We start from the raw sequence: 8667 nt of genomic DNA, 5'->3' as shown, positions 1-8667 counted from the left end.
ACTTCCTGGATCCTTGAGCATTGGAGGTGAACTCCCTTGAAGAATAGCACTACTTACTTTAGTGAAAGAAAGAGTCTCAAGCTTCCGGATTGATTTCTTCTTTGTAAGAATATCCTTCATATACTTTGCATAGGCCGGAACGTGATTGATTAATTCCGTGAATGGAATCGAGACCTCTAAATTCTTCACAATCTCCATGAATTTTCCAAGTTAGTCATCAAACTTAGGCTTAGCTTGACGACTAGGAAAAGGAAGTCTAATCACAATGGGTTCCTTCTCTTTGGCCTTTTCTTCATTCTTCTTTGAAGCTTCTTGATTGTTGGGTTCTTCTTCCCTAGAGTTTTCAACAACTCTTCCCTTGTCACTAGAATTCACAACATCTTTATCAACGGGTTTCTTTGGCCCTTCATACCTTGTACCACTCCTTAAATGGATGGCACTCACCGATTCTTGTCTTGGGGGATTACCTTGGGGTGGTAATTGCCTATTTTGTCTTTGTGAACTTGAAGATGCTAATTCAGACATTTGGGTCTCCAACATCTTTGTGTGGGCTAGGATGTTGTTAATGGTGATGTCTTTTTCTTGGCTATCCTTTTGCATTTGAGTGAAAAACTCTTGTTGGTTCTTTTGCATTTGGAGGACCGCTTTTTGAACATCAAAACCTTGGTCATTTTGTTGATTGTATGGAGTTTGATTTTGCTAACCTTGGTTTTGGTTGTAAAAGGGTCTTTGATTTTGGTTTCTCATTGGAGGTGGGGTGTATGTTGCTTGACGGTTTTGAACATTTTGGCTTTTGTATGAGAGATTTGGATGGAATTTGGTGTTTTCATTGTAATAGTTGGAATAAGGGGTACCACTCTTGTATGCTTGAAAAGCATTCATTTGCTCACTTATTCCCCTACATTCACTTTGTTCAAGTCCCAAAGTTCCACAATTCTCACATATTTCACTTGGAATTGATGAAGATGCCACCATGGCATTAACATGTTACTTTGGTGATTTTGAGGCTTCTTCAAGTTTAGCCATAGCCTTCTCAAACTTCAAGTTGATGGTATCAATATGGGCACTAAGTTGAGCACCCAATTGAGTAATAGAGTCCACTTCATGCTTTCCTCCTCTAGTAGCCTTGCGAGGTCTACTATATTGTGAGTTATGGACCGCCATTTCCTCAATCTTGTTCCAAGTTTGATTATCGTCAACTTCGGTGAACATACCATTTGATCCCATGTTGAGAATGTTTCGGGAGTCTTCATAAATACCATTCCAAAATTGTTGTACCAAGAACCACTCGCTAAGTCCATGATGAGGACATGAGTGACAAGTTCCTTTGAAGCGCTCCCAAGCTTCATACAAAGATTCTTAGTCCCTTTGCTTAAAACCCGTGATTTGAGCTCTTAGCATGTTAGTCTTTTCCGGAGGGTAGAACTTTTTGTAGAAAGCAAGAGCCAACTTCTTCCAAGAGTAGCCTTATTAAGGCTTTTTAACCATTGTTTCGCGGTACCAATTAGAGAAAAAGGAAATAAGACCCATCGAATTTGGTCTTGAGTCACTCCGGTTTGTGAAATCGCATCACAATAGTCACAAAAAGTCTCCATGTGAGAGTGGGGGTCTTCACTAGGCATCCCCCCAAATTGGCTTCTTTCGACTAATTGGATAAATGCGTATTTTGCAATAAAATTTCCGGTCAAGTGTTGTGGTGTGGGATTACCATTGGGTAGGTTCTCCTCGGTTGGTACGGAATGTGATGAAAATTTAGGCATTGTGGGTTGATTGTGTGGTTGATTTTGTGTTGGGTTCTCCTCACCTTCTCTTGCAAAAGGGTTGATGAACTCAATAGTATTTGGTTGAATATCTACAACCTCGCCAATACCTCTCAAAGTATTTCTAGCAAGTCTTCTATTGGTTGTCAGTGTTCTCTCAATTTCGTGATCAATGGGTAACAAGTTACCTTGTGATCTTCTAGACATGAAAAATATCAAACAACTCGAAAACAATTAGAACAAACCTTGAGGAGTTTTACTTCCCCAAGGGAAAGAAATACACAACTAATAACTGTTGGGAAATGTGTCCTCAACAATAGTGCGATCACATGATTTAAATATCATTACTAAATCTCATTTTAAGAATACAATTGGGAAGTAATATTGTTACTGTCAACTGGTCAACATATATCGGTAATGATTGGCTGACTAGAGTTTGACATTACTGTCGTGTGACGGTGGTGATCAGTTGACCCCCTAGGTCATACCTAAAGGGCAATACTCTTAATTGATTATTTAATTAATCGTATAACGTTGCGAGTTAATTAAATTACTTGAAAATTGACGGACGATTTTGGAAGTAAAATTTACGTATCAAATTGAAATGTGATTAAATGAGATACGGTCTGAGTAATTAAATTGTATAATTACTCGGATGAAATAAATTGTTAATGTAACAATTAAATTTGAATGAATTGTTATAAATACAATCTGTTGTGATTTATAAATGGTAAAATATTTTGGCACAAGTAATTATGAAATTACTAAGTCGATTTTGTATGTGACGTATTTTTATTAATACGTTGATTTTTAATATGTTAAAAATACATAACAATTTTATGTTACATATGACATGTGACATATTGACAATTGACAAAAATAATATGGACTCCATATTAGGTATAATGGCCGAAATAATGGAGGAGGATTAGGCTTAAATTATGTTGATATTTTAATAAGAAACATAATGATGAAAAAGCTAATCTAGCCATGCAAGTCTACTCACCTTGTGAAGACCACTATGGGCATGCATTGGCTCCCAAAAAGGGCTCCTCTCCACCGGTTTTAGGAGAGGTAATTAGAGAGTTTTCCTCTCTAATTATTCATTCATTCATTGACATTATTTTTGCTAGTGTTAGAAAGATAATATTCTCTCAACATTTGAGTGTAAAATTAGAGAGATAAAATACTCCAAAACTCTTCTCCTCTACCCGGTTTTAGGAGATTATATACCAACTATTTTGGTTCAATTTTCACAAGATTAATATTATACTAGTAATTATAATATTAATTAGATTAAGTGAAAGCCTTGGGTATAAAGCTTAGGGAGAGATCTTATTCTTAGATCTTGTTCATCCATTGGAATAGCTCAAGAACAAGAAGAGAAAGGTGATCTCTCTTGTGCCCAATATAGCCGAAATATTGTATGTATGGACATTATTTCTCTTCTCTTTTATTAATGTTTGCATGCATAAAATCCGTTTTAATTTATGACAAATTAATTTGACATATATGAGTATGTTAAAGTGTATAGATTTACAATTCCTTCAATCGGTATCTTGAGCCACGGTTGTTTGCATGCAAATTGGTTAAAAGTTTTTCCGAGTTATATGAATAACAAAATAAAACTTGTAAAATTTGTGTTATTATGAGATATCACGAAATAATTACATGCATGTTAATATTTCTGGTCCTAAAGTGTTTTAGGATTTTTTGGTTAATTTTTCGGATTTTTATTGTTCATATTCAATAATAATGACATTTAAATGTGATTTTATGAGTAAAAATGTCATTTTTGGTCTAAAATTAGCTATACTTCGAATTTTCACTTGGTTTTTGGATATGTTGTTACATATATTATTTTGAGATAACCTGTAAATTTTCATAATTTTTGGACTTGTTATGCTCGAAAAATGAATTTTTCATCATTAAATTCGGATTTAAGAGAAAAATAGGTTAATATGAGTTAAATTTCGAATCTGGTCATAGAAAATTAATATGTTGTCACATGCAATTTTACAAGATGTGTGTAAAATAATTGGCTATAAAGAAGTCTTTTAGCATGATTTATGAATTTTTGAAGAAAAATGGCATAAATAGTGACATTATTAGTTGAAAATTAATAAAACATAACCTATGACTAAGGAAAAACGTCTAATGTTGCATTTTATTATATTTTTCAGATCTAAAATTGAAAAGTTAATGAAAATAATTTTTCCATGTTTTTATGATTATTTTATTAAATATCGATAAATCGCAACATTGTTTTTCCGGAAAAATTTCGAAATTTTTTAACCTAAGATTTTGAACATTATGAGTGTCATGGAATTTTTCCAGAATGTTCATGAATTTAAATTTCAAATTTTGAATTTATTTGAAATTTTTGGATTTATTTGAAGTTTATTAGCTTATTTTTGTAATTTTGGTCCATTTATGAAAAATTTTGTAAATAAAGGTTAATTATGGTCAAATTATTAGTGAAGACTATATTTTGAGTCCTAAGAGGTTAGGGTAATTAACTTATGCATAAATATGAGTTTATGTATTTTTGTGATTATAAAATGTTGAAATCACGTAAATCCGTAAAAACCGAGTAATATACGATATTGGCTAATTAAAGGCGATTTAGCATAAAATTGAGCATGTTCATACATATTATAATGCTGCATTTTTCCTTTATGATTGTCATAATTTTAATTTATGTAATTTTGAATTATGTAATTTTACTTAGTATGGCCTTAGATTTTAATTGGTATTTCCCGAAATGTATGGGAATATCGATTCGGTTGTATTTTTATTGTGATCTCGTATCACCGTTTTGTAATTTAATAGATTTATTTTATTTTATTTTAGTTACAAATGTATAATAGGAAATTATGTAATTTGTTATGTAATTTTATTCATTCCGGAGTACCCAAAGACGGATTTCTTCAAGAATGGCGATACATAAAGACGGTGTTACCTCGAGATGCGTGCCACAACCGAAAATCAAGGGACCAATGGAGTTGGTTTCCGAATATGTAATAGATTAATAGTTTTTCTATTTTAGGAAAGGCCATACTAGGATTTATTTATCTTTTATGCTTGCATTTTATTTTATGTCACATGCATTGCTAAATCGCCATAACTAAACATGCATTATCATTTTATCGAGTTTATCGACCGTGTCAATTATAATTATCGTAGTTCACCGCTTTAGTTCACTTAAAACGTGATAGATAATAAATTGACATGACCTCTCGCTATAATAAACAATTGAGACATAGCCTTACCAAATAGTAGAAACCATGAAAACCTATTTCGCGAGGGAGTGCACTCGGCTACCCCGGGGTACAAACCTTGTTACGTAGGGGAAGTGGGTGATAAATGTTAATCCACCGAATTCATGTTGATGAGGGTTTCATCGACTACCCCGTGCCTAAGTTAATGTGGGTTTGGATAATGGACACATTTATTCGAAATTTGGATTGAACTCAACAAAAGTAATTGATAAGGGTTTCATCGGCTACCCCGTGCCCTTGTTGATGTGTTTTGGGCTATAGATAAATATTAGAGTAATTTTATCGACCGAGAGTTCTAAAAGTAGAATCGATTAAAGAGTTAATCCACCGAGTTATATTGATAAGGGTTTCATCGGCTACCCCGTGCCCAAGTTAATATGAATTTGGATCTTGGAATCATTTATCATAGTTGGGTAGAGGTCACTATGTAAATGCTATACTTGTTTACAAGTATTAATAAAACGATAAATGTTAAGTTTTCCACTATTCTGTTATTATATTGTTCTGTTTCCTTACCACAATTCATATACGATATCATTTCGATTTTGACTCAAATCTCCATTAAAACATCGTAACTAAAGACAAAATTTGAATTTGCTTCTAAAACCTCAAACGAACCATTGCTAAGGATCTCTTGTTAAGAGTATAGATTAAAGTTATTCATTATCAAACAGGTTTTTGACTCTTGACTAACACATCTACTTACAATGGATTATTTTTCATGTACTTAAATGCATTAAGTACATCGAAGCGATAAAATTGTTTTGGTAATTAGTTTTGTCAAAAACTCGTAATTGACCAAAATAACGCAACCACTTCAATGAAAGTTTTTAAGACTAAAACGAACAAATGAAGAGTGTTCTTCATGAATTCAATTTTGCTTCTCAAAGCAAAGACTCATTGAAATGAGTGGGAGCATTCTCTTAAACCGTTAAGATGAGAACGAGGTTCAAGAAGTAAAGATAATAATGGAATTGATACTAGGTAATGTTAAAGGTAAAGTTGTTGAGAATGACAATACTAAACCTATCAATCCCGACCGATATAGTTTCCATTGTCTTAAATGTTGGACACAAGAAAGGAAACTACCCCAAATTATTGAAGAATCAACAAATTAGTTGTGGGACATCTAATAGGATCTTCTTCTTTAAATGTTTATATGATTGACATAAATTTTGCTAGTACCACTTCGTCAATATTTGAAACCGGTGGTGGTTTACATCGTTGTACTTGATACATAGAATGATTAGAATATGACGACTAGCAATAATAATGTCGAGAGATAGAGTAATTGTGTACTCAATCTAGTTTTTGGATTTAAAGTGGTACTTAGTTATGACTATTAAGTGCATAAACTCTAAATAAGAATATAAAATTGTTAAGAGACAAAAGAGGTTTCACTTTTGTGACCCTATACACCACGATTTGATGTATGGCAAGCCCATTATCAAGGTGATTATATTCTAAACCAAACTAGAATGATATATCATGTAGATGATGTAAGATTCAAATTGGTAACCCAAGATTAAACCTTAAATTTTGGAATGATAAACGCAAAGAGTTATCGAGTACTCTTGAAACCATTAGATCGTTAATGGTATATGCGTATCTTGTATTCAAAGCAAGATGTCTCGTGCCTTTTGTTTAAAAAGGGAGATCGAGATTGTAAATCATTGATCCAAAATAGGTTGATCATTTTCTTTTACCAACGATTTAAGTTGACACTAGTATGATCACTTAATAAGGTAAATAGAGAAATCTTTGAAGAAGTTCAAGAGTTCAAGGAATCACGATATAGTCGTGACGTGATGGGATTATCAAAGTGAAGACTTTGATATAAGCCAAAGGAAATGTGATAAAGTATCACAAGTTAATCTCTCTTAACACGCATTATGGGATAATGTATGGTTGGATAAAAATTCAAACGCTATTCGATAAGGTTTGGACTTCGATCAAGTTACTTTGAGTTACTTGATCCTTTTGGGGATTTTATCATTTTTGTCTAAATTATTTTTCCACTAAATCGAATCATATGAGATATGAAATGGTAAGGGTACCATATTTGTAAGTTTTCACAAGAAACAAATGCTCATTTTTCCTTTTCAATTATCACGAGTACGACAGGTTTGTGGCTCGTGAAGCTGTCTTTCTAAAATACAAGTTTATTTTTAGTAGACAGAGTGGGAGAAATTATTCAAGAGCCACATAGAATGCCACAGAGAATGTTATGTCGCAAGAAACTGGTCTTTCTTGGCTACATGAGAAAGAGCCACATAGAATGCCACAGAGAATGTTATGTCGCAAGAAACTGGTCTTTCTTGGCTACATGAGACGTTTTGTGTAAGACATTGTTTCTTCAAAAACCTAGGAGGTTAAATTCGTCACTTGCTAAAAATGATGAATTCATGCTACTTTTAAGAAAGTAAAGAGCTTATAACTTACAAAAGAAATTGTTTGATTTAAGTTAATTACTTCTAGAAAGTAATGAACGAATGACTTACATAAGAGTGTTTAAGTCACAACTCAATACAAGGCTTAGAGTCATGAGAATCCGAAATAAAAGGCTTGATTAGTGACAAAGGGTTTTGCACTAATAAAGAGATATTTCAAAGCAAGATTGGTTGCAAAGGGTTTTGCACTAATTGAAATGCTTAAGTCTATTTGGATCTTCTTAAGGATTGTGTTTCATTATGAGGTTATGAAATACGTAGCAAGTGAATCCAAAACCCGCTTCTTTAAAAGAAGGAATGTATTCAATACATGTCATGAGTTTTGTAGATTCTTGCAATCCTAAGATAATGTGAAACTTAAGAGAGGGTCTTAAGTAGGACATCAATGAGTTAGAATCAACATTTTGATCATGTGATAAAACATTTCTCGATAAGTCAAGAAGTTGTGTTTATACATGGAGTTTAGTGGGAGTTACGGAAATTTTAATTAGTCCGATATGTGGATGACATATTGATCATTGAGAATGATTTAAGACTTTTGGAGTATTATAATACATCTTGAATATCCGGATTTATGAAGATAAATCCACATGATATTAGCGTCAGTAAGAAGTCTTATGTTGATAAGATTCATGACTAGTTCAATTAAATTGAACATATTTGATTGATTCCATTTGCTTCCGCTGCCGAATCAATTAAAAAGAAATGATGTATAACACTTCATATGCTTTGAGTATGATGAACTGTTTTCAAAATCGAATTTAAGTAATCTTTACCAAGTAAGCCATAAAGATTACCCTTAAGTGCTTGCAGAAGCATTAAGGCTATGATGCAAAGTAGCCATAAAGATTACCCTTAAGTGCTTGCAGAAGCATTAAGGCTATGATGCAAAGTGTTTATGATGCAATATTGTGTAAGGGTGTTACACAAGTGACAATTGACAATTGAGATTGCGCATGGTTTCCGACAAAACCATAATCAAAACACATTAGGATGGTTAAAGATACCATTGTGGCAATGTTAATTAAGAAGTAGATTTTCTAGAATCGTTCTAGGCAATAAAGAACAATGAGAGATATTTATAACGGAAATTGAGTACACTTGCGATCATGAGATGTGCAAGAAAGATGAGTCCCGCACACTGTGAAAACAGTGGGAGCTATTCTTAGGCTAAGA

General features: G+C 33.0%; 1 non-coding gene across 1 annotated transcript; it reads left to right on the top strand.

Moving 5' to 3' along the window:
• The first annotated feature begins 1294 nt into the window (after positions 1–1294).
• On the top strand, positions 1295–1401 carry LOC141603196 (small nucleolar RNA R71). The gene has a single exon (XR_012525088.1). It is a non-coding gene; the product is annotated as a small nucleolar RNA R71 (small nucleolar RNA).
• Positions 1402–8667: the final 7266 nt, after the last annotated feature.

The sequence above is a fragment of the Silene latifolia genome, chromosome 9 (genome assembly GCF_048544455.1).
Source record: "Silene latifolia isolate original U9 population chromosome 9, ASM4854445v1, whole genome shotgun sequence".
In the NCBI taxonomy this organism is placed as follows: Eukaryota; Viridiplantae; Streptophyta; class Magnoliopsida; order Caryophyllales; family Caryophyllaceae; genus Silene; species Silene latifolia.
Note: the sequence above shows the minus strand (reverse complement) of the source record. Positions and strands in the feature narration are given on the sequence as shown.